Consider the following 27,946-nt stretch of genomic DNA (forward strand, 5'->3'; position numbering starts at 1 on the left):
GATTTCTGACAGCAGCGCAGCCCCAGATACACCTGTGTGTACACTTATGGACTTCTTCCAGAGTCTAACATTCAGGTTTGCACAGCTGGCTCCTGAAAACCTGAGTTCCTCCAAGCCTGACATCAGCTCATTCTTAGAAGAGCCTTCAAAGCGCACTTGTTTAAATATAGCTTCAGAAATGGGAGAAATCATGCATACTAACAGAAGGCGATTTACCCCTAAGGTCAGTGGGAGTCCATGTGAGAACCACACTGCAGTCCTTCGTCACTGTCACAGCCGTGCAAATGTTCTTTACACGCCACGGTGAAAATGTTACGCCGGTTCCGATGACAGCAACACTTGTGCACTCCGTTGTCCTGGGGCTTACGCGCACGTCATGGCGACCACAGGAGGTCACTTTAACTCACCACTGGGCACATTTTTGTCCACAGCATCATTGTCCAAAACAATCTAATGGGAGTCACGAAAGCAAACCGCATGCATAACTTAACATTTTCTCATCAAATTAAAAAGTAAAAAAGAAACAAGTAAAATTAACATTATTAATGTATTTCACTTGGCTCAACATGTACAAAATGCTACCATTTCCACGCACTGTCTGTATAGGAGCTGAAGCGATGTTTTGCATCCCTTCTTGCATATAAGGTCTGCAGAGTCTGGCGTGGGCCATGCTCAGCCCTGCTTGCCCTATGTGCCTTTGTGCCTATTAGCCATGCATACCTATCGGCGACTGTGTTGGAAGTGTAAGTGTAGAGATTTAAACAGACCTTAAAAGCTTTGGTTCATGAAATTAACATTTATGGAGCACCTGCTGTATACATGGCATTGTGCTGTGTATTCAAAAGCGTGCAAAGGTAAACAAGAGAACGTGTCTGCGTTCAGCTGCTTACGCTTTTGTCAGGAAAATGGATGAGTAGTTACGTAACTGCAGGTTGATAAACCATTTCAGCCCTTTTTTCCTATAAAGTTAGCACATTGTAAGGTTGTAAACAGTGCACAACACCACACAGCTTTCAGAGAAGACGAACGTTGGGGTCCGCCGCACAGAGCCAGTAAAATATACAACGAGAATGCACATCCTCGAGCTAAGCATCCTGACAGCCCTGGTGTGCAACACCTGGGTTGAAGCTCATTCAGATTCCTTATCTAAAATAATACATACATTTATGGGTACATTATTGGTCAATTTCAATTCTGAATTTCTGACTTTCTTGCCAGCTTCTCTCTGTGCTCCTCATTATGTGTTAATCTTGGCAGTACAGGTCACTTCCAAATCTAGTTCAAGATGTCATTAGCTCTTATTGAGCAGTAAAAAGCAAGACTTGACTTTTTCTAGCTTTGCAGATGCACAGTTCCACCTGAATGAACTTGAAATGTTATAACAACAACAGCATTCATAAATCTACATTGACTATGGGAAAAACATTTTGATTAAATTCCTTTGGATCTTAAGATTAAGATAAAAGGGGCACAATATGTTAATTGGGATAACAAATATTAAGCATGTATATACCAGGAAGTATAAGCTTTGCTTCTTGTCCTCATGAAGCTGACATCTACTTGTAGATGTTAGGGTGGGACTCTTTTCTGCTACGCCTGACATTTCCTTCCATGTGACAGGAGCTCAGCTAGTGTGATAGCCTGGCCCTCCTCCTTAATCACTCTGCCCCAGAGGTGATGGAGTGACTGATTCTATTGGTGAAATTGGGAAGGATTAAATGGGTAGCTTACAGCAACATTGTTCCTAAATAGTGACCTTTCTATGGAATCTTGGGCACTTTCTTGGGCCTTGGTAGGATCCTGTGTGGGGCCCAGAGGCCACATTTACATTTAACAATCTGCACAACAAGGGCTCAGATGTCCAGCATGGCTATGTCCTGGGCACCCTGCTGTGCAGGGCTCTTGTCCCTTAGATGCTGGATGGAGGAATATCCAGGGGATCTGAGGAAGGATCAGGGCAATGCAGGGATAACTGGGGTGGGGAGAGGAGAGCTTGGGGTAGTGGCTAGTGAGAGAGGTTTGGAAGTATTTTCATATTTAACAATCCATACTAGTGTATAATGGTGCAACAGTGGACCTAGTGGGGACACTCAGGCTTTTGTAAATCTGTGTGGGGCTATCAGAGCCTCCATAGATTTTTAGCATTGTGAGCAACCTCCAAATACAGGTTGTTTAAGTGCACTACAAGGCTCAGGGTGTGAACGGTCCACATAGGCTGAGCCCCTCCCCAGGGCAGGGGCCACACCTCTGATTAATCATAGGCTGGTGTTTAAACCTGATGGGCAACATTTCTGCAAAGAAGACATCCAAATGGCCAACAGACACATGAAAAAGTGCTCAACATCACTTGGCATCAGGGAAATACAAATCAAAACTACAATGAGATACCACCTCACACCGGTCAATTTTATGGCTAAAATTAACAAGTCAGGAAATGACAGACGTTGGTGAGGATGCAGAGAAAGGGGAACCCTCCTACACTGTTGGTGGGAATGCAAGCTGGTGCAGCCACTCTGGAAAACAGTATGGAGGTTCCTCAAAAGGTTGAAAATAGAGCTACCCTACGACCCAGCAATTGCACTACTGGGGTATTTACCCCAAAGATACAAATGTAGTGACCCGAGGGGACACCTGCACCTCAATATTTATAGCAGCCAAATGTTCAAAAGAGCCAAACTATGGAAAGAGCCCAGATGTCCATCCACAGATGAATGGATAAAGAAGACGTGGTGTATATATACAATGGAATATTATGCAGCCATCAAAAAATGAAATCTTGCCATTTGCAAAGGCGTGGATGGAACTAGAGGGTATTATGCTAAGCGAAAGAAGTCAGTCAGAGAAAGACAATTAACATATGATCTCACTGAAATGTGGAACTTAAGAAACAAGGCAGAGGATCATATGGGAAGAGAGGAAAAATGAAACAAGATGAAACCAGAGAGGGAGACAAACCACAAGAGATGCTTAATCTTAGGAAATAAACTGAGGTTTGCTGGAGGGGAGGGGAGGTAGAGGGATGGGGTAACTGGGTGATGGACTTTGGGGAGGGTATGTGATATAATGAGCACTGGGTATTATATAAGACTATCATAGACCTGAAACTAATAATACATTTTATGTTAATTAAAAATAAAAAATTTTTTTAAAATTTTAAAAATAAAAATAGAAAAAATAGTGCAGGGAGGAGAATGTCCCCACTCTTGTATTTCTTCCACATGATAGGAAGTGTCCCTTCCCTGACCCTTTCTTGCCTTCCTCCTCCCCTTGCCCACTCATCCTTAGGGGTGGGGGAAGTAATTTCCCTGATTGGTAAATTTGGGACCAATAATCTGCTCACATCCGGCACAGCTTCTCCATTTTTCACCTGACAGGGTGCGTGTAGTTTCCTCTCCTCCCCTAGGCTGTGCGTCCTGCTGGGCAGACTCCTCCCAAGATCACTGCGGCTTAGTCGCTCGACTCCACACTGGCTGTGTCCACTGCACGTCTGATCCCTCTCACACAGCTCCACTTTGTCCTCCGACGGCAATCACCACCAAACTCTGTGACTTACTTACTGATGTTATTGTTTATCTCATTCAGTTAGAATGTAAGCTCCAGGAGAGTAAGCTGTTACATCCCTATCATTATTGGGTGGTCCTCCTGCCTAGAACAGTACCTGAGACATCGTGGGGGCTTATTGTTGGCTGAAGGAATTCACAATTTATTCAGAATTCTGAGGAGGAGGACAGTGCTATTTATAAAGAACTCAGAGATCTAAACTTTAAAGATGAGACAAACAGAGAAAAGTAGCGCAAAAAGACTCATCTAACGAAGATTGAAAGGATGTCATGAGGCAGAAGATCTGATTGCTTGTCTAAAAGACACCAAAAATATGTGCTCGGGCTACAGAAGAACAGTGGTTGCATGACGCTGGTTGGGAAGGACAGGTTTTGTGGAGGGTCTGCACTGATGGGTGAGGGGATCAAACATGGGGGGGTGCGTTTACATCTGTTTTCCTCCAGACTTGTCACAGGAAGGATCATCTACATGTAAGCATGCTAATAAAATCCTCAGCATGAACTCTTCATTTCTTGCTGCTGCTTCTGAGGGAATGACACAAAAAACAAAACAACAAATAATGGATTTTGCTTTAGTAAAACACTAGATAAATCAGAATCTAGTATTTTGCTTTATTATCTCTGCAAAAAGCAAGTAACAGTTCAGTATCATCAGTATGGCAAAACAGAGTTGGTGTAGTGGATCACATGGCAATCCTCCGGTTTTTAAATTTAACATACAAGCTCTGTTTTATAGCATATTTGTGAGGGAATCAAAAAAATTTTTTTTTACTAGACAAAATGCTATTGAAATCTAACATCTTCAAAATGACCTTGAATGCCAAACTACTAAGACTACAAAGTTTAGTATCATTTTTTATTTGTTTTGAATATGAACATTTCTGTGTTTTCCACTAACAGAAGCCCAGCTATGTAAATAACACAAATATATAAATGCCTAAATATAGGAGGATCTCATTTTACTTAAATATTAGTATGTTTCACATCACTGAAAACAAAGAATTTATAACTTTCAATTCTTTCTACTCACTGAACACAACTTTCTCTTTTTTAAAATGATAATCCATTAACAAATGAAAACACAAATCTCATAAAAATATAATTTTATAACAATAATAAAACTTACACTTAAAGTTTTTCAGCAGCTTTTTAAGTGTAAGTTTGAAATTCTATTGCCAGGGATGATTTAGCCCCAGCTTCAAATGTGTAAAATTCTGCATAGCTTCCAGAGGTGTAAATAACTCCATCACAGTTGGTTAATCATCGACGGAATGTGCCACAGCATAGTTAATTAGTGCACTGTTCATTGTCTGAAGGAAACAAGTGGCTAGCTGTGCTAATAATTTCCATAATTTGGATTATCAAAGAAATCATGCTTAGATTAAAAATTCTGGAGGAGATCCACACAGAAAAGCAAGTTTTTTTCTAAAGACCACAGGAAGAAGATCTAAGCAAATTTTGAGGACTACTGTCTTTATTTTTATTGAAATCATTAAATGTAATGAGCCACATTAATGCAATATTAAATTTGAGATCCTAATAAGATAAATTTCAGTCATGGAAAGTTTTACCTTTTCAATGCTGAGTTCATTTTCTTTTAATATGGCATAATTTTATTTTATAGAATAATATATAAAATGAGAGATTCATACAGGACAAAGGACTTGGAAATATCTTACACTTTATTCTTATCTCCGCCATTAATTTCTTTTTTTTTTTTTTTCATGAATAGTTGGGTTTATTTCAACCGTGGGTTTAAAACCCTCGCCTTAGGCAAGAGACTATAGTAATTATACCAGGAATAGACAATTTCTTACACTGTCAAATATATAAAAGTTCCTCTTGCACTTTCCTCAACACTGATCAACAAGCAGATTCAGTCCACATTTGCTTTGATCATTCTACTGAGTTAACCCAAGCTTCTTCTTCAGAGACTCTGGCATTTCAGGTGGAGGAGGGCGAGGGAGCCTGAAGTAGACCTCCACAGAGTCGTAGATGAACCATTGTAGTGCAGTCAGAGTGCCAATCATGATGATACGGGCAAAGAGTCCCTTCCATACACCTTTAAATCCAAGTCTCTGAAGAACTTGAGAAGCACTGCTAGCTACCTTTCTCCTTATTCAACACAGATACCACGGAATCAGCAGGGTGAGAAACAATTGCACAGAAGACTCCAGCTATGTAACCTGCCACAAATGTTACCAGTTGCTCTGCCTTTGAACATTCACTTCGGGGCTTAGGAACCACAAACTTGTACAATGCTTCAACAGTACGCTCAAAGCAGGCAAACTTCATCATGGTGTATGGTATCTGTCTCATCCAGAGAGGGGCAACTCCCTTGTAGAATGCTTTCAAGCCTTCTTCCTTATACATTTTGGGAGCTGCATCCCTCAAAGTGTTGGCACCTTAGCAGCTTCCATAGGAGCCAGGGCACTGTCAGCAAAGAAGGCAGCACTGGCAGAAGCAGCCAAATACAGTGATGTGCGCCAGAGACAGGCATTCTCCTCCCCAAGTGCGTTGCTATACAAGACTTTGAAAACTTCGTAAAAGCCAAACTTGCAGGGCCCCTGCATAGAGTAGCCAGTGAAAGTCAGAGCCCATCCTTTAGCCAAACCGCGAACACTATCCTCTTTAAGTGTAACTGAGAATCCATTAAATTTGCCCTTGTACTTCTGGGGGTCCACCTGCAAAGGGCATTTCACTAAATCCAGAGGAACGACAGCAGTGTGTGTCAGACCACAACTTAAGACCCCACCAAAGCCACACAGCGCATAAAACTCCATGGAGCCACATTCGCAGCTGTCCTCCTCCACAGCGGCTAGTGCCAGATTGCGGGAACGGCCGGGCTGCCCGGGGGGCCCCGCGGGGCTGCTGCGGGGGCCCGTGAGGCCATCGTGTACCAGCTGCAGGTGGGGCGCATTGAAGGGGTTCGCCCGCGCCAGATGTGCCACGGACGAGAACATCTTCTTCCTAAGACGGCGAACACACAACCGCTCCCTCGAAAGGCTGCGGCTCACAGAGTGCTACTAATTTCTTATTTATGGTCACATGATACAAATATCTCAAAGAACGAAATGTTTACTAAATGAATGAGCCTCGATAATATGTGAAGAACTATGTTAATGACTTAGATTTTTTTTGTTGTCATGTGGGCGCGCTAAATAGGTCTGTCCACATACTTTTTAGTCTTCTGCTTCATAGAATTTACTGAATGAAACACAGGATTCTACCCTCTCTCATAGTTATTTTGTCCCATATCTATACAAAAATAAGCAATCAAAGACTTCTGGAGCTGCAAAGATTCTTGGAAATCAAATTGTCATGGCCTTTTCTTTACTAACAGATAAAGAAACAGAAACAAGCCCGGTAACGTGCTTTGCTCAAGGCTGAACAACTAGTTAAATAAAAAAGCTAAAGCTAATTTGAAGTTCAAGTATTTCCATGCTTCCCTCATAGACGGTGTTAACAGGAATCCTCTGGACATGACTCATATGGATGTTTAGAAGGTGAGGAGCCTCTTTCACGTTTCCCAATCCAGACCTCTTTCTTAGGGTAGGGAAGGGATGTATGACCCCCTGATTGTGTGAGGTGCTAGGCCACCACTCAGACAGCACAAATGGGTCTCAGTGTCTCCTAGGAAACCTTTAGACTTGGGCTTGATTAAACTTTAGCCAAATTTAGTTAAAATGGGAAACAAACTATCTTTTGTCCACCTGTTATTCTGTGAACTGGTCCATGTGGAAGAAGGAAGAGATCTATATGTGAAATGATACACAAATGGCCCTCTTTTCACTGAGTGGTGTATAGAACCTGCAAACTAAAACTAGTCACAAGATCATATGTGGATTCGAATGAAAGGCTGGTGGTTGAGATTCAGAGTCAATAGGCTGTGATTTTGCTGTAGAAATGTTGTTGTTATGTTGGCTTTTATTTCAGAAGAGATATGTATAGAAAAGAAGTGCTGAGAAAAAATCTCACAGAAGTACTGTGGTGACCCATCTTTGAAGAACCTAGCACAATCATCGTGCATGAGTGTGTGCGTGTGTGTGTGTGTGTGTGTTGGAGGGAAGCTATGGAAAACCTGAGGACCTACATGGATAAAGGATCACTGAGTGAAGCGCAAGGGATTAAATTTTGGCCAAGTCCCCTTATTTTCTCTGACATGCCTCTGGAGTTTGTAAACTCAGAACAAAAACAATAAAGTTTGCCCAGGTGAGTCGGAGAGTTTAGATTTAGGAAGCTTTGAGAGCGGGGATTTAAAAAACAACCAGTTTAGCCATGACACCCCAGCTAAACTTGCACTGCTAGATGCTGCTCTTCTGTGACTTGGGACCAAGACTCCTGGCTGCCCAGTGAGACGGCTGCTTTCTGTTTGAGCTTGGTGAACTGGGAAGGGCCCACAGGAAATTCTGGTTCAGTCTGGAGCTCAGCAACTTCCAGGTCTGACCAAGATGGGGAAAGAGGGATCTGATTAACCCTCATACCTGAAACGACTAAAAAATATATGAAAAAATAAAATATATAAAAAATGAAATACATATGAAAATACATGAAACATGGTTCTCAAGACATTGGACATTGGGTAATGAAGGACACTGATCCCTGAGAGACAGAAAATGAATGAGATAAGACTTGTGATTGCCCCCCACTCAATGGCTGGAGGAAGTCTGCAGTCAGTGGAGCAAAGAGGAGAAGCCCAGTGTTCTCCCTGAGGTGAGGGGACAGAGGGAATCCAGGGAGCCCAAGGCAGCTGCGGTTCCAGGGACAGAGGACCAGTGACAAGAGACCTACAAGAAGAGCTCTGGAGGTCTGCAGCTGGTCCTCCAGTGTATTCAGCTGAATTCTGGTCACTTTGTGAGTGTGAGGAAACTACCTCGGCCTGGAGAAAGAAGCATCTGAGAGCCTTAGTGAGCACATGCCTGGAGCACTCATAGCAGGGAATATTGCCTGTTGCCACCAGCCCAAATGGAAAACCTCATAAATCATGGGTCACTCAGTAGAGTACTCAGAAGGCTCAATAGTGGGGTAAAATTAGCCCTCAGGAAATGCTGCCTTGGTTCTACCTAACAAAGCATAAAAGCAAGACCTGAAGGGACCAAACTGCTTTCTGTGTTCCAGAACAAAGCTACAATACATTTATAGGAACCCAAAAGTGCCTACTACCCAGCAAGTGAAATTCACAATGTTTTTGCATAACAGATATACAAATAAATAGGAAACTAAGATGCACGATGAAAAGTAAAACCAATCAATCAATTGAAACTGACTCAGAAATGACACAGATAACAGAATTAGTAGAGAAGGATATTAAAGTAGTTAGTATACTGTATTTCATAGGCCCAGGAACCTATAAGAAAGACTGGACATCTTAAGTAGAGATGTGGAAGATATTTAAAAAAAAATTAGAACTTCAGAGCTGAAAAACAGCATGTCTGAGATGAAAAAGATAGTGGAAGCAATTAATGGCAGATTAGACACTGCAGAAAAAAAGACTGATGTGCTTCAAGACATAGCAACAGAAAGTTTCCAAATAAAAAAAGGACAGAAAAAAATGAGCATCAGTGAGCTATGGGACAACTTCAAATAGCTTAATACAAGTATAAGTGGAGTCTCTGAAGACAGAGAGGAAAGGGGGGGGCAGAAGAAGAAATAATGGCTGAAATTTTCCAAATCTGTTGAAAATTATAACCCAACAGATCCAAGAAGCTCAATAAACCTCAAGCATAAGAAACGTCACATCATAATCAAATTGTTTAAAACTAATGATAAAGGGCGCCTGGGTGGCTCAGTTGGTTGGGCGACTGCCTTAGGCTCAGGTTGTGGTCCTGGAGTCCCCGGATCGAGTCCCACATCGGGCTCCCTGCTCAGCAGGGAGTCTGCTTCTCCCTCTGACCCTCCCCCCTCTTGTGCTCTCTCTCTCACTCTCTCTCTCAAATAAATAAATAAAATCTTTAAAAAAAAAAAAAACTAATGATAAAGAGAAAATCTTAAAAACAGCCAGAGAATAAAAGATACATTTAATGTAAAACAAGATATCTATCTTTATTCCTCAAAAATATTTTTCAAAAGCAAACATTTCAGACATACGAGAAAGCACTACACTATATACTATTTCAGACATACGAAAAAATCAAAACCAGCAAAACTGCACTCCAAATAATGTTGAAGGAAGTCAATAAAGCAGAAGGAAAATGACACCACATAAAAAACTGTTGCTGTAAAAAGGATAGACGAGCATCAGAAATGATAACTATATGAGTAAATTTTTCCCATTATTTAAGTCTTTGTAAAAGTTAACTGACTATTGGAAGCAAGAATAATAACAATGTCTTGGTATTGATTTATAACATGTACAAGTAAGAGGTATAATATAACACAAACCTTAGGAGGAAAGAAATGGCAGAATGCTGTTGTAATATTCTTATACTATATATTAAGTGGTATAATATCTTTTTTGAAGTTTTAGTGTGACAAGTTAAAATATATACTATAAACTTTATGGCAACCATTAAAATAGAACAATAAAAATTCCAAACTAATAAATAAGGTTAAATGAAATCATAAAAAATACTTACCCCAACAAAATTTTTTTAAAAAGAAGAAAAATGGAAAAGCACAGATGGGGCAAATAATAATACAAATAGTAAGATGATATATTCAAAAACAACCGTATCGTAATTATATGAAAGATAATCATATGAAAGGAAATTAAGTTAAATTAAAAGTCAGAGCTTATCAGATTATAGAAAAGACAAGGCAAAATTCTATGCAGCATCTAAAATAAAAAACAAGAAACAACAAGTGTTGGCTAGGATGTAGAGAAATAGGAACTGTCATGTATCATTGATGGGAATGCAAACTTGTGCAGCTACCATGGAAAACAGTATGGAGGTTCTTCAAAAAGTTAAAAATAGAACTACCCTACAATCCAGTAATCACACTACTGGTTATTTAGCCCCAAAATACAAAAACATGAATTCAAGGGGATACATGCCTCCATATGTTCATTGTAGCACTATTTACAATAGCCAGTCTATGGAAGAAACCCAAGTGTCCATCAACTGATGAATGGATAAGGAAGATGTGGCATATGTATTTCTATAATGGAATATTATTCAGCCATAAAAAGGAATGAAATCTTGCCACTTATACTATGTGAAATAAATCAGTTAGAGAAAGACAAATACCATATGATTTCACTCATATGTGGAATTTAAGAAATAAAACAAACAAACAAAGGGGAAAAAAGAGAGAGAGAGAGACAAACCAAGAAACAGACTCTTAATTATGGTTACCAGAAGGGTTACCAGAGGGGAGATTGGTGGGAGGATGGGTGAAATAAGTGAAGGGAGTTAAGAATACACATATCCTGATGAGCACTGAGTAATGTTTGGAACTGGTGAATCACTATATTGTACACCTGAAACTAATATAACATTGTATGTTAACTATACTGTAATTAGAATAAAAAAGTTAAAAAATTATATGCAGCCTCCAAAAAACATACTTTAAATATAAGACACAGTAAATTAAAAGTAAAAAGGCTATATTAACATCAACAAAGTAGCATTTAGAGCACAGATATCTACGAGGGATAAAGATGTTTATTTCATACTGATAAAGGGGTTCAGTTATCAAGATGATATAAGAATCCTAAACATTTATGCACCCAATAACAGAGTTTCAACATACACGAAGCAAAAGCTGAAAGAACTGCAGGAAAATTAGAGGAAGCCATAACTATGGTTATATTTTTGTTCGTGTTTTGTTTTGTTTTGGTTTGGTTTGGTTTGGTTTGGTTTGTTTTGTTTTGTTTTTTTTGACAAAGCAAAGATGTTTATTAAAAGAACATTCTCAAACCACACTGAAAGATGTTCGCAAAAGTGGATGTGATTGTAGATCAACTTTGGAATGTAGGGCCACTCGTTCCCACTCCTTGGGTGACGCACACACTCTTGCCTGCTTTATCACATGGGACCTGGTGACTCCCCACCCCCCCAACCCCCATTGCAAGCTACAGGAAACACACACAAAGAAGACTTCCCCTGTGGCCAGGCTCCTCATCAATGACAGATTTCAATACCATTTTCTCAATAACTTACAGAACAAGTAGACCAAAAAAATCAGTAAAGATATAGAAAACTAGATAATATTATCAGTCAATTGATATGACATTATCAACCAATCTAATTGACATTTATAGAGAACTACAGCCAAAATGGTAACATGCACATTTTTTAATGTGCATACAGAACATTTACCAAAATAGACCATATTCTGGGTCATAAAACAAGTCTCAGTAAATTTACAAGAATTCAAGTCATATAAAAAATGCTATCTAACTATATGAAATTAAATTAGAAATTAGTAACAGGAAAACATCTGGAAACATCCGCAAATAGTTGGAAATTAAACAAAACTCATGTGTTAAAGAACAAATCAAAAGAATAATGTTGAAGTATTTCAACTGAATGAAAATAAACTATATCAAGGTTTGTGAGATGCAACTAAAATAGTACTTAGAAAGAAATTTATAGCAATAAAATCTCTATTCGAAAAAAAAAGAACTATCTCAAGTCAATGAACTCAGCTTCTACCTTAAGAAATTAGAAAAAAAAATAGAAAATATGAACCACAGTAGAAAAAACAAAGGAAATAAGAAATATGTGAGTGGATATGCATTTCCTTGAGGACTAGTGATGTTGAGCATCCTTTCCTCTGTCTGTTGGCCATTTGTATGTCTTCTTTGGAAAAATGTCTATTTAGGTACCCTACCCATTTTTTAACTGGCTTGTTTTTGTTTGTTTGTTTGTTTGTTTGTTTGGTGATGAGTTGTGTAAGTTCTTTATATACTTTGGATATTAACTCCTTATTAGATATATCATCTGCAAATATCTTCTCCCATTCAGTAGATTGGCTTTTTGTTTTGTTGATGGTTTCCTTCACTGTGCAAAACCTTTTTGCTTGATGCAGTTGCAATAGTTTATTTTTGTTTTTATTTCCCTTGTTTTAGGAGACATATCTAGAAATAGGTTGCTATGGCTGATGTCAGAGAAATCACTGCCTGTGTTCTCTTCTAGGATTTTTATGGTTTCAGGTCTCACATTTAGGTATTTAATCCATTTTGAGTTTATTTTTGTGTATGGTGTTAGAAAGTGGTCCAGTTTCAGGGCGCCTGGGTGGCTCAGTCGTTAAGTGTCTGCCTTCAACTCAGGTCATGACCCCAGGGTCCTGGGATCGAGCCCCACATGGGGCTCCCTGCTCAGCGGGAAGCCTGCTTCTCCCTCTGCCGCTTCCCCTGCTTGTGTTCCCTCTCTTGCTGTATCTCTCTCTGTCAAATAAATAAAATCTTTATAAAAAAAAAAAAGTGGTCCAGTTTCATTCTTTTGCATGTTGCTGTCCAGTTTTCCCAGCACCATTTATTGAAGAGGCTCTCTTTTCCCCATTTTATATTCTTGCCTCCTTTTTCATTTCATTTTTTTTTTTTTTGAAGATTTTATTTATTTGACAGAAAAAGACACAGCAAGAGAGGGAACACAAGCAGGGGGAGCAGGAGAGGTAGAAGCAGGCTTCCCGCGGAGCAGGGAACCCAATGCTGGCTCGATCCCAGGACCCCGGGATCATGACCTGAGCCAAAGGCAGACGCTTAACGAATGAGCCACCCAGGCACCCCCTTGCCTCCTTTTTCTTAAACTGACTAGATAAGCATGGTTTAATTCTGAACTCTGTATTCTGTTCCACTGATCCATGTGTCTATTTTCGTACGGATACCATACTGTTTTGATTACTATAACTTTGTAGCATATCTTAAAATCTGGAACTGTGATACCTCCAGCTTTGTTCTTTTTTTCTCAAGATTGCTTTGGCTGGGCGCCTGGGTGGCTCAGATGGTTGGGCGTCTGCCTTCGGCTTGGGTCATGATCTCAGGGTCCTGGGATCGAGTCCCGCATCGGGCTCCCTGCTCCTTGGGAGCCTGCTTCTCCCTCTGCTTCTCTCTCTCTGTCTCTAATGAATAAATAAATAAAATCTTTAAAAAAAAAAAAGATTGCTTTGGCTATCTGAGGTCTTTGTGGTTCCATATAAATTTTAGTATCATTTGTTCCAGTTCTGTGAAAAATGCTGTTGCTATTTTGTTAGAACAAATCAAAACCGCAATAAGATATCACCTTAACACTTGTCAGAATTACTAAAATAAAAAAGACAAGAAATAACAAGTGTTGGTAAGGATGTGGAGAAAAAAAGGAACCCTCATGCACTGTCGGTGGGAATTAAATTGATACAGCCACTTTAGAAAACAGTATATAGGCTCCTAAAAAATTAAAAACAGAAATACCATATGATCCAATAACTCCACTACTGGGTATTTATCCAAAGAAAATGAAAACACTAATCTGAAAAGATAGATGCACCTGTATGTTTATTGCAGCATTATTTACAATAGCCAAGATTTGGAAGCAACCTAAATGTCCATCAATGCATAAATGGCTAAAGATGTGGTATGTAGATATAGATATAATGGAATATTAGCCATAAAAAGGGATGAGATTTGCCATTGTGACAACATGGATGGACTTTGAAGGCATTATGTTGAGAGGAATAAGTCAGACTGAGAAAGACAAATACTACATGATTTTGCTCATATGTGAAATCTAAAAACACAAAACAATTGAATAAACAAACAAATAGCAGAATCAGACCCATAAATATAGAGAACAAACTGATGGTTGCCAGTGGGAAGGGGGTAGGAAGATGGACAAAATAGTTGAAGGGGAGGGGGAAATACAGACTGTAAGTTATGGAATGAATGAGTCACAAGAATAAAAGGCACAGAATAGGGAGCACAGTCAATGATAACTGTAACAGTGCTGCGTGATGACACACGGTAGCTTTACTTAGGGTGAGAAGAACATAATGCTTGGAGAAGTTGAATCACTATGTACACCTGAAACTAATGTAACATTGTGTGTCAACTATAATCACAAAAAAAGAACAGAAAAAGAAAAGAAATACTTGAGTGGAAATTAATGAAATAGAAAACATAAAAGTAATGGAGAAAATCAGTGAAACCTAAAGATGACTCTTTGAGAAGATCAGTACTATCAATAAGCCTCTGACATAAAGATCACTAAAAAAGAGAGAAGACACAAATGACCACTTAGGGGAATGAGAGTGGTGATACCACTGCTGATTCCTCATTGTTACTCTATAGTCTTCTGTAATATTCTGTAATACTTTGTTATGTTAATAATATGAGAACATTATGGAGGAACTTTATGCCAATAAAAATGACAATGTGGATGAAATGGACATATTTCTTAAAAGAGGAAAACTATTACAGCACAGTCAAGGAGAAACAGATAAACTGCATATGAGTTTATTTTTCAAATAAAGCCAGCATTGTTAGTCCTATTTTAAAATTAAAAAACCCCCAACACCAAAAACCTAAAATACAGAGAGTGAAGTAACTTGAACAAGGTCTTACAGTAGTAAATGGTAGAGCCAGATCTTGTATGCTGGGTTGACTGACAGCCTGGGCTTTTGTCTGTATACTACTGCTCTAAATGAATGAACAAATGAACAAATAAATATGTTCGTTAGGAAAGTATTTAAATTCCATACACAAATGGAATTTGCATATATATGAAAGTACAAACATATAAATTAGAATTTTATCAACGCTATATATCGTAACTAATATACTTTGTATATAAAGTTACATATGTATCAGAAAAGTACACAACAAAAGCTCTGAAATTTTAAAATCTTTTCATGTGTTAGTTTGAAAAGTAAAGACCAACCGTGGCTTAAATTATAATAAGAGAATTTTTTCTAAGTTATACTTCAGAATCAATGAACTCTGAAACACGCTGATAGGGTTATTATTTTTTTAAACATGAGTTAATGATCCAGTTGGAATGGTTAGCCGACTATTAAGTAAGTCCAAGTGGAAAGAGCATGCATAACGCAGTCATGTGAACCTAATTTGAATCTTGGTCTGCTTTTATTAGCTGGGGAAATTACCTAACCATTCTAAGGTTCAGTCCCAGCATATGTAAAAATGGGGTTGGCAATGTTACCTTAAATAAATGTTGTGATGATTAGGGCTAATTTATTTAAAGCACCTAATCTAGGAGCGTCTGGGTGGCACAGTCAGGTAAGTGTCCCACTCTTGGTTTCAGCTCAGGTCATGATCTTGGGGTTGTGATATCAATACCCGTTGGGTTCCATGCTCAGCGCAGAGTCTACCTGAGACTCTCTCTCCCTCTCCCTCTGCTCCTCCCCCCACCCCCTGTGCTCTCCTTCTAAAATAAATAAATAAATCTTAAAAAAAAAATAAAATAAAAAATAAAACACCTAATCTAGTGGCAAGCAGAGAAAAGAAGGACAAGAAATAATAGCTATTGTTGTCATTGTTGCTGTAGTTGGTGTTAGACTTCATTTCCTTATGAGTCCATTCTACCTATGGCTGTTAATAAACAAACTAATTTCTGGGAAGGGGATGGGAGTAAGAGAGAGAGAAAATAATTAAGAAACAAAACAACAATATTCAGCAAGAAGTGAATATAGGAAAAAAGTGAGATTTGAATTAGAAATATTTCCTTTCTCCATCTCTTGCTACTTTTACTTCCCCAGATTTTTCCAGCGCATATCATTTCTAATTCCATTCTTGTACTGCCAACAGACTCAATTTTCTCTTCCTTTTATCACTGATATTTGGAAAGCAAGAATTAAAATTCAAATGCTTATAGGAACCATACAAGTAAAGTGAATCATAGGGTCAGGCGGTGTCTCGTTCTTTCCCCACAGACATATTTTATTTGTATATCCATCAACAAGGTGATTATTCACTTTCACACAAAAATTTGCTCTCTCTCATTTTTCTGGCAACATGTGGCTCACCCAGTCAATCTGGGTGCATAGGAATATTTCTCTACTTTGAGAAAAACAATAATGCAAACAGGGTTAATAATTAACATAAATTGGTATTAGACTACCATGGTGGACTTTGTAGGAACCCATGGGAATGGAGAAAACAAGGAAGGTGTTACTTGATTCCAGACATTTACTGACACACAAGAACATAACGCTCAGTATTGTCAGACCTTGCAGTACTCAAGAGAAGCCAGAGAGTTGGACATGAAAATTCTCCATTTGTAAATGTCTCACAAAAAAACAATTATTCAGGCTTATCAAGCACATCTAAGCGCTGGATCCAGCTGTCAGACCTCCAGGTTATGACTTCTCATTACAGAGGAGCCAAATTTCTCCACTACTTGATACTCACTGCTGGGTAGGCCTACCTAATTAAATCAAATAGAGTTTGATGACAAGAAAAAAGCTTCTGCAAAAGAATAAATATCCATTTATAGTCTCTTGATTGTCTATAGAAATATTCTTCTCTATTTATTTGTCAACAAACAGAATTTCCCCCAAATACTCAACCAAACTGTTTTACACAATGGGAAGACATTTCTTCCATCCATTTATTCACCTATCCAATGACTATTTTTCGAGCATCTACAATGATCAAGTCACTGTGGGCAATACCAAGATAATTAAAATATAGTTGCTGTCTATATTTCTCTTCTCTCTCTCTTTTTTTTTTATCATGAAGAAGACATTTTCAAAAATCATTCTGTTGTTTGGCTCAAATAATTTTTCTTTACCTCCCTCTCTTTCACTCCGTATGTGCGTATGTGACATCAGAGAACTTCTTAAGGGTCAGATGTAGGGAGGGGTCAAAGACAACTAGTGAATCTTACTGCTGGTCAGTCGAGAAACTTTTCCATGGAAAATCTTAACTAGCAAAAGCAGACACGGCAAGTCAGAAGTAGCTCCCAAACCACCATGATTGTATATAACACATTCCACAAGCATTAATTTGTTGTCATCTAGATGGGTCTATAATGTGTAATATGGATCAACCGACATGACTTTTTAATTAAAAGTTCTTAAGATTTCTTACTTCCAAATAAATGATTGCAATATTTTGATGTCATTCTGGAAAATATGCCTTTATTCAGTGAGAGCAGATAGGGTTCAGAATGCTTTTAAGATCACAGTCAGGATTTTTTCATTTCATTTACAACTTACTGCAGTGATTAAAGCAGGTTGCCTAACTCTCTTTAAACACATAATTTTATGCATAATAGAGTAATTATATTAAATGAGTGTCTATCAGTGGACTTCTTGGATGAGTGAGTTTTCTTGGACTAAACAAATGCCATAATGTATATTATGAGGTCCTATCTTGGCACATTAGGCCAGAATTTAAACACCTGGTATAAAAGTTATCAAAAAATTTTATCAGTGTAACTTTGCTATATTCTCTTGTGTGAATAAGTATCTGTTGATCAAGCCCCAAAACCCACAAATAAGACCAAATAACCAAGTCAAATTCCACCAAAAATCAAATGCAGCGGAGATAATTTCTTAAAGTAGTCATTGTGTCTTAGGAATAAGAAAGGGTATCATGTCCTTGGGGAAACTGCTCATTTCCAGTTTATAAAATAGAGACTGAATTGTATCCGAAGTTATCCACAGACGACCATTTTCCTCTCCTTTTCTTCTCTTTGATTTGGTCTGATGGCTTTTAAACCTGTTAGTTCTGCTTTCTATTTATTGGTTGTCACTCCCACGTCATTAAAAAAAAGTCTTGGTTTGGCCTAGTTCTCATGCTATATTATCGTGGCTAGGTCTGGGGAACGTGCAAATATTTAAAACTGCAAGCATGGTGGAGAAAACAGGGCTTTTTGAATTCTATGTTCCAGACTTCCCAGCTCCGCCCCCTTCTCTTTGGAGAATTGCTGTATTGTTCGTTATTCACTTCATGGAGACCCATTTCTTCCTTGTTCAATTTCATTAAATCTTTCAAAAATGCATAAAATCAGTTCCTGAACAGTGACTACCCATCTATTTAAAAGTTCAGCCTGCACTGCAGGATCTAGTGAACTCAGCTCTTGGGTCACACTGAGGTCTTTGCAGAGCCCACAGATCTCGAACCCCTCGCCAGGGCCTCTACATATGCCACCACTTCTGCTGAGAAGGCTCTCCTCCTCCTTACGCCAAACCCTTGCCTCTCCTCCAGGAATTGGGACCACTGGCGTCTCTGGAAGCACTTGCCGGCAGCTCCTAAAGCTGGGTTATAGGAGCCCTCCCATGTATTTTAGAAACCCCAGTCTCAGCACTAATCTCACTGAACAGTAGGTGATTTAATATTTGTCTCTTTCCTCATTAAACTGTAAGCTTCTGAGGGTAGACACTACGATATTCATGGTCATAGCCTCAGTACTGAGCATAGCTCCTGAGGCATAGTATGGTCAATAGAAACTCTTGAAAAAAATAAATGAACAGTGATATGAAATAAGAATAATGTGAATTACCATTTGCTGAGTTCCTGCTCTGCCAGAGGCTCACTTATGTATGATATACATATTCCTCAGAACAACCTGCACTGTCCTTATTTACCGGATGAAGGCAGTGAGGTGAAGAAAAGTCAAGATACACAGCCAGGGACACACACTGAGAAAAGCCAGAGCTGCAGTTTAAATCCAGATTAGCTTAACGTCAAAGACTCCAAATATTACTAAGTAAGGAGGCCAATGTGCCCTCTTGGGTTGGAGTGAGCAGTTCTGCTCTTTAAGGGAGCTCTGTGGACTGGCATGGTGTGGGGAAGGCCAGTGGGAAGTGGCTTCCATCAGCACCCTCAAAAGATGACTTCTGGTAAAGCCTTTTCTGGACATAAAAACAGAAAGGGCAGAGGCCAAGGTGAGGCCAAGGCCTTCCAAGGACCCACATGGGGACCAACAAGTTGACTGGGTATTACCCATTGACGGATGCAGCTGATCCCATTAAGAGACTGCCGGGTCTGCAATGGGAGAAGAAAAACAAATCTAGCAGGGGTGGCCTGGACTAACCTTATTCAGTTCACTGCTATCTCAGATTTGTAACCCAATACAAGGATCTTAATGATCAGACTAATCTAAATGAATTCAGTTTACAGCTTACTCTTTTACAATCCATTTAAATGAATTCAACCATAGGATGTTACAAGTATATCCAACTGGAGGTTTCTAGTACAATTATAAGTTGTAAAATTAATACCAATGTAGGCATTTGTGTTTATAATTACATTTCATAATTCATGTTCCTAAGTAAAACTGCAGGTTCGCATGTCCACATGTAGTATTCTGAATGAAAGATTTCATGCTAAAGACTGCAAAATACCAGGGCAGGCCATAAATGACCAGGATTAATTATATTCTACTCAGAAAAACTTAGGTTAAACTAAAGCTCACGAGAAAATTCATCATGTTTAGTGGATTAAACATTGCAGGGGAACAGGAGACTTCATATGTAAACACAATCTTTGGGGCGCCTGGGTGGCTGAGTTGGCTGAGCGTCTAACTCTTGATTTCAGCTCAGGTCATGATCTCAAGGCTGTGAAATCAAGCCCCATGTCAGGGTCTGTGCTGGGCATGGAGCATACTTGAGATTCTCTCTCTCTCCCTACCTCGCCGCCCCCCCCCAACACGCTCTCTCTCTCTCTCTCTCTCTCTAAAAATAAAATAAAATAAACACAATCTTTATAATTAAAATGTTATACCTTATAGAATTCTAATCCTCTTTAAGAAAGGAAATTTTGTGCATTCCTAAAATGTTAAGTAAATATATAGAAGCCTAAGCCAACTTTATTTTTGAATTTTCATTGTGTTTAATCCAAATTAAGTTTGTTGAGTGTCTAAAGAGGTAGGTGGGCAGTGAATTCCCAATCTTTTATTGAGCTTCCACTATGAGTTTGGACTTTGGCAAACATTTGTCTAATATAGGTTTCAATCACAATACCTATTCCTCAGTCCAATAAACAGCTTGAGAGCCTTACAGTACTGCACACATACAGGTGCTCAAAAGTAACTGCTGAATTAATGAAGGAAGGTTCCATAAGTCATTTGATGCTAAGCTCATGAGTGCCCCGCTGGGACCTGCATTCAGAGACATACCAGTTCTGATGAGAGGTGAATGACACTTTGACTGCTTCCTACCAAACAGAATGGGCCTCCAGTAATCTCATGATATCCTCTTACTTATATTTATTTCCAGACAGTTCCAAGATAATCCCTCCCTCACCCCAAATATTGGATAATTCAGGTCAAAGTGGTTTTGGGCTGATCACACAAGTAATTAAAAATGCCATATTTTCCCCTATTCTTTCTGCCAGTATGAATCCCTGCTCAGTAGGAAACCATGTGAATTCTTTACTCTTTGGGTGTGGGAAAGAGCAGACTGGTGCTTCTTACGGTTGGCAGTGCCCCACATAAGGAATGCAAAGTGCAGTTGGCAACCAATCTAGATCTGTGTCTATTAAGGAACAATTACTCAACAAAAGGGGTGGTAACACCTAGTTAAACATTTTGGAGGAATACTGTTAGATTCCCTGATTGACTTCCCATGTCAACATTTATTCTAAATGATATTTAGTCTCATAAATGTATAGGAAGAAAATTGAAATAATATAAATGCCTTCTATGTTATCTTGGGGTGAGAGAGACATTCCTAAGCATGCCTCCAGAAGCAGAAATCACAAAGATTGCTTCACGTTACTATTAAATGTTGCTACATTTAAAAAGAATATCTGCAATATATGAGAGAAAAATATTTCATATACTTAATACAGAGTGAATTCCTATAAATAAGGAAAAGAAATGCCACATTACAAGAGAAAAGTGGACAAGCCTTCTACATCCATCAATATGACATGTGGAATATTTTAGAAATAATTTCTATCTTAATTTTTTTAATGTTTCAAGTTTTTATTTGAATTTTAGTTAGTTTATATAGTGTAATATTAGTTTCAGGAGTAGAATTTAGTAATTCATAATACCCAGTGCTCATCACAACAAGTGCCCTCCTTAATACCCATCAGACATTTAACCCATCATCCCACCTACCTCCCCTCCAGCAACCCTCAGTTTGTTCTCCATAGTTAGGAGTCTCTCATGGTATGCCTCCCTCTTTTTTTTTTTCCTTTCCCCTATGAACATCTGTTTTGTTTCCTAATTCCACATATGAATAAAATCATATGGTATTTGTCTTTCACTATCTTTTTCACTTAGCATAATACACTCTTTCACGTTGTTGCAAATGGCAAGATTTCATTCTTTTCAATGGCTGAGTAATATTCCACTATATATATATCTTCTTTATTCATTCATCAATGGATCGACATTTGGGCTCTTTCCATAATTTTGCTATTGTTAATAATGCTGCTATGAACATCAGGGTGTATGTGTCCCTTCAAATCAGAATTTTTGTATCCTTTGGATAAATACCTAATAGTGCAGTTGCTGGGTCATAGGGTAGTTATATTTTGAACTTTCTGAGGAACCTCCATAATGTTTTTCAGAGTGGCTGCACCAGTTTGCACTCCCACCAACAGTGTAAGAAGGTTCCCCTTTCTCCTCATCCTTGCCAACATCTGTTGTTTCCTGGGTTGTTAATTTCAGCCATTCTGACAAGTATGAGGATCATATCTCATTGTAGTTTTGATTTGTGTTTCCCTGATGATGAGTGATGTTGAACATCTTTTCATGTGTCTGTTAGCCATTTGCATGTCTTCTTTGGAAAAATGTCTATTCATGTCTTTTGCCCATTTCTTAACTGGATTATTTGTTTTTCAGGTGTTGAGTTTGATAAGTTCTTTATAGATTTTGGTCATGAACTCTTTATATGTCATTTGCAAATATCTTTTTCCATTCTGTAGGTTGCCTTTTAGTTTTGTTTATTGTTTCCTTCACAGTGCAGAAGATTTTTATCTTGATGAAGAGCCTATAGTTCATTTTTGCTTTTGTTTCCCTTGCGTCTGGAGACATGTCTGGTAAGAAGTTGCTACGGCCAATGTCAAAAAGATTGTTGCCTGTGTTCTCCTCTAGGACTTTGATGGTTTCCTGTCTCACATTTAGGTCTTTCATCCATTTTGAATTTATTTTTGTGTATAGCATAAAAAAGTGGTCCAGTTTCATTCTTCTGCATATTGCTGTCCAGTTTTCCCAACACCACTTGTTGAAGAGACTACCTTTTTTCTATTGGACATTCTTTTCTGGTTTGTTGAAAATTAGTTGACCATATAGTTGAGGGTCCATTTCTGGCCTCTCTGTTCTGTTCCATTGGTCTATGAGTCTGTTTTTGTGCCAGTACCATACTGTCTTGATCACTACAGCTTTGTAATAGAGCTTGAAGTCCAGAATTGTGAGCCTCCTTGCTTCTCTTTTTCAAGATTGCTTTGGTTATTCAGGGTCTTTTGTGGTTCCATACAAATTTTAGGATTGTTTGTTCTAGCTCTGTGAAAATTGCTGTTGGTGTGTTTTGATAGGGGTTGCATTGAATGTATAGATTGCTATGGGTAGTATGAACATTTTAACAATATTTCTTCTTGCAATCCATGATGACTGAATGTTTTTTCCATTTCTTTGTGTTAGCTTCAATTTCTTTCATAAGTGTTCTATAGTTTCAGCATACAGATCTTTTACCTCTTTGGTTAGGGTTATGCCTAGCTATCTTATAGGTTTTGGTGCAATGGCAAATGGGATCGATTCCTTGATTTCTCTTTCTGCTGCTTCATCATTGGTGTATACAAATGCAACAGATTTCTGTACACTGATTTTGTATCCTGTGACTTTACTGAATTTGCGTATCAATTCTGGCAATTTTTTGGTGGAGTCTTTTGGATTTTCTACATAGAGTATCATATCATCTGTGAAGAGCGAAAGTCTAACTTCTGCCTTGCCTATTTGGATGCCTTTGATTTCCTTTTGTTGTTTGATTGCTGAAGCTAGGACTTCTAGTACTATGTTAAATAACAGTGGTGAGAGTGGACATCCCTGTCTTGTTCCTGATCCCCCTAGAGGAAAAGCTTTCAGTTATTCCACATTGAGGATGATATTAGCTGTGGGTCTTTCATATATGGCCTACTTATGATGTTGAGGTATGTTCCCTCTATCCCTACTTTGTTGAGGGTTTTTATCAAGAATGGATGCTGTGCTTTGTCAAATGCTTTTTCTGCATCTATTGAGAGGATCATATGGTTCTTATCCTTTCTTTTATTTATGTAGTGTATCACATTGATTGATTTACAAATATTGAACCATCCTTGCAGCCCAGGAATAAATCCTGCTTGATCGTGGTGAATAATTCTTTTAATGTACTGTTGGATTTGATTTGCAAGTATCTTGTTGAGAATTTTTGCATCTATGTTCATCAGGGATATTAGCCTATAATTCCCCTTTTTAGGCAGGCCTACCTCTAGAAACAAGAAAAAGCTCCAATACACAACCTAATTTTACACCTATCTTAATTTTTTAAAATAGGAATTTTGCAAAAAATATAACAACTGTCTGTTCATATTCAACCTTTAAGAAAGTAAGGATAAAGGAGAATCAAAGAAAGGCAAGCCCTATGATGGTCGGAACATATTCCCACAGAGGACATTCCCACTCTGGGAATTTGAGTCTAAGTTATAGATAGCACAAAGACAGAAGACAAGTCCTTGAGTCCACACCACATGGGGCAGGGACTCCTGCTTGAAGCCTGGACTCCCAACAGACCACACCCTTAGTGAAATGGCCAATTAGAAACAATCTACCTTTGTGAGAGAGAAAAATAATGATTGTAACCACCACAGCCCACATTTAATTAGCACTTACTACAACCTTGGAACATACTTCCAAGTTCTTCCCATATTAGCTCATTTAATCTTCACAACAACCCTATCAGCTAGGTATGTTACTATGCCAATTTTACTGCTGAGAAAATGAAAGCCCAGAGAGGTTAAATAATTACTTTAAGAACACACTGTTAGTGAGTATGGGGTTCAGGCAGTCTGGTTACAAGAAGAAAGAGAAAAGGAGAATAGTCTCTCCTGGCAAGGAACTAGCATTTGGGATACATAGAGAACTGCTTTAAATCAATAAGAAAATGATAAACAACTCCACAGAAATTGGGTAGAGGATATTAACAGGCAATTCATAGAAGAGAAAACATACAGTGCTAAATAAACATAAGAAAAGATGCCCAACATGACAAATGTAGATTGAAAGTCTGACAAGGTAGGGGTAACTAGGTGGCTCAGTCGGTTAAACATCTGACTCTTGATTTCAGCTCAGGTCATGATCTCAGGGGCGTTGGATGGAGCCACACATCGAGTCCCGCATGGGTCTCTGTGCTCATCATGGAGTTTGCTCCAGATTCTCTCTCTCTCCCTCTGCCCCTCCCCCCCGCTTGTTCTCTTTCTCTCTCTCTCTCTCTAAAAACAAATAAATAAAGATCCTTTAAGAGTCTGACAGTGTCACATTTTGGCCAACATGAGGCAAAATGGAGACTCTTATCCCTGGCTGATTCAGATGTAAACTGAAATGACCACTTTGAAGAACATTGTGACAAATTGATCTAAAAGAGTTTATCTAAAGTTTTCTTTTCTTTACTACTGTCTTGCTTTCAAGATCCATGCCAGATCGTCACCTACTCTAGGAAGCCTATCGTGAACCTATGCATTCACAACAACACTACAGTCCTCAAATTTCCAAGGTTATTCTACTACTCAGTGGAACGAATGATTCGCTACCTTCTGCCGGTGGGGTTTTCTTTTTTTTTTTAATGATTTTATTTATTTATTTGACAGAGACAGACACAGCGAGAGAGGGAACACAAGCAGGGGGAGTGGGAGAGGGAGAAGCAGGCTTCCGGCTGAGCAGGGAGCCCAATGCGGGGCTCGATCCCAGGACTCCGGGATCATGACCCGAGCCAAAGGCAGACGCTTAATGACTGAGCCACCCAGGTGCCCCGCCGGTGGTTTTCATCTGCTGCCTAAGTGCCAAGGTGATGTGGTTTTGTACTTTTTAATTCCCAGCATCTGAGTAGGAGCTATATAAATGTTGCTGGTTTGAGTATGAAAAGGACTAACGTAACCAAATAAACTATATTTTGCCTTTCTCTGTTTCATTAGCATATGTCAGAGGCATTCTGACAACCCAATTATAGTGAGCAAAACATATCTTAGGGCAAACAAACTATTTTTGCTTTATGTAGATTTGCTCTATATTTTCTTGAAATTAAAATTGAGCATGACATATTTTCTGAAGAAGAGTAAGAAAATGAATTACTGTACACTAATGTCAAGTTTTATCTTTACCAAATCAATTTTAAAAACCATGTTCATTCTATTGAACATTCCAAAATGACAAAGGCCTAAGGCTCTAATTGACTTTTGATAAACATATGACTGAATCATTAGAATGTTTCAGTTTATTATATAAAATCTATGTACTAAGAAGTTATTAAGAGAGACAACATAATCTGTCTCTGGAGTTTAAGGATTACTGGTGACTTCTACTATTACTTATATGTGGATGCTTCTCAAAGCCACATTTAGCCTTGATCTCTGGAAACATATTCTTTCCCTTTAATTTTCTTTCTTTTTAACTTCTAGTTATAAAAGTAATGTGTGCTCTTGGTAGAAAAGAACTGAAAAATAAAGAAAAGTTAAAAGGGAGTAGGATCTGTAATACTACCACCAAGAGTTGAGACACTGTTAATACTTTGATATGTGATTAGTCTAGTCTTATTTATATAAAACATTTTACAAGGTCAAAGCCCTACTGCGTATATAATTTTCATGCATGATTTTTTTAAAAAATGACATAAGTATTTGCTTTTGTTAATATATTTTGTTAACACATCATTTTTAATTGCTACACAATATTCCTCTGAATGGATTCATCACGATTTATTTGACTTTACCCTACTTTGGGGGGGAGTGTTTTGTTTTCCTCTTTTTCTGTTTTCTCTTGGTTATAAGCTACATCCTGCAATGAACATCTTTGTAAATAATGATTTTTTGTGTCTATTTTGGGTCAAAGTGCATAATGAATTTTCTATATTTGGTTTGAAGGGACATGAACATATTACCAAATCACTTTTCATCATCTCCATCCTGGAAAGTGGTAATTTACTGTATCTTTGTCAGCACTGAACGCTTTCATCTCCAACCACCACGAGAATGCATCTGCTGGATAACCTAAGGATCCCTCCAAATAAACATGTTCAATGTGAAATCTCCTACCCTGCCTCTCCTTCATTTGCTGTGTGACTGAAAACATCACCATCTGACTCGCTTAGGGGTCAGGGCTGCAGTGTCAACTCTGCCCCAGATCTTTCTTATCATCCACATTCATGAGAACGATGTCCTGCCTGGAATCTGAGTCTGTCTCTCCCTCTGCATTCATGCTGTCACCTTTGGGTTCAAGGACTTGGCTATTCTCGATGGGGCTTTTAAAAAGTTTATTGATGTTTTCATTGCATAACTAATCCACATTTAGAGAAATGTACTAGACACTGTAATGTAAAAAGAAACCACCAATAGTCTCAACTCTTGGGAGCTTCCACTTTACTATTTTGGTTTATCTCCTTCTAGGATTTTTCCCACACATAATTTTGTGAAATTAGTCATGATCAAACAATACTCATACTTTTCTGTTTTAAGTTTTTTTATTATAGCCTGATAATTTTCTAGTATTACCAAAAAATCTTTGTAAACTTTTAAGTTTATGTTTTCCTAATATTCCATTAAGTGAATGTGCCACAGTTTATATAGTGATTTCCCTAACTATTCAGCATTTTAATGACTATCATCCTTAAAGCTTTATCAGTAGATTCAGTTGTTTCCTTCGGATAAATGTGATCACTCCATCAAAGTCTATAAACATTTTGAAGATTACCTATTTCTATCTATTTTCTGTGTCACAGCTATATATATCTTCTGTAAAAAATAGCTGATCAGTTCATTTCCCTTCCCAGAACAACTAAGTATCTGGTCACTCATACCCTGGAAACGAAATCTAAACTCCTCACTAGCCATTATAAAACCTTCCAAGTGCAGGGGTGCCTGGGTGGCTCAGTCGTTAAGCGTCTGCCTTCAGCTTGGGTCATGATCCCAGGTCCTGGGATCGAGCCCCGCATCGGGCTCCCTGCTCTGCGGGAGGCCTGCTTCTCCCTCTCCCACTCTCCCCTGCTTGTGTTCCCTCTCTCGCTGTGTCTCTCTCTGTCAAATAAATACACACATACATACATACATACATACATACATACATACATAATCTTTAAAACCTTCCAAGTACAGATCCATCTGTGCTTCCAGCTTCACTGCTTACATCTTCCAACTCAGCATCCTAGCTTCCAACTGTGTGGAACTATTCTTTATTCTTCAAATATGCTTCTTTAACTTTGCTCCTATCTCTGCTCTATCTAGACTGACCTCCCCCTCCCTTTTTCCCTTTGAAAACCTTATTTTTTTAAACAGCAGGTTTAGGTTCATCACAAAATTGAGAGGCAGGCGC

General features: G+C 38.5%; 1 protein-coding gene and 1 pseudogene across 2 annotated transcripts in view; both read right to left on the minus strand.

Moving 5' to 3' along the window:
* PACRG (parkin coregulated) overlaps nucleotides 1-27,946 on the minus strand; it is a 509,483-nt gene that overhangs the window by 263,066 nt on the left and 218,471 nt on the right. The gene's annotated exons all lie outside the window — the stretch shown is intronic.
* On the minus strand, nucleotides 5,261-8,024 carry LOC116634356 (annotated as a pseudogene).

The sequence above is a fragment of the Phoca vitulina genome, unplaced genomic scaffold (genome assembly GCF_004348235.1).
Source record: "Phoca vitulina isolate PV1807 unplaced genomic scaffold, GSC_HSeal_1.0 scaffold9, whole genome shotgun sequence".
Classification (NCBI taxonomy): Eukaryota; Metazoa; Chordata; class Mammalia; order Carnivora; family Phocidae; genus Phoca; species Phoca vitulina.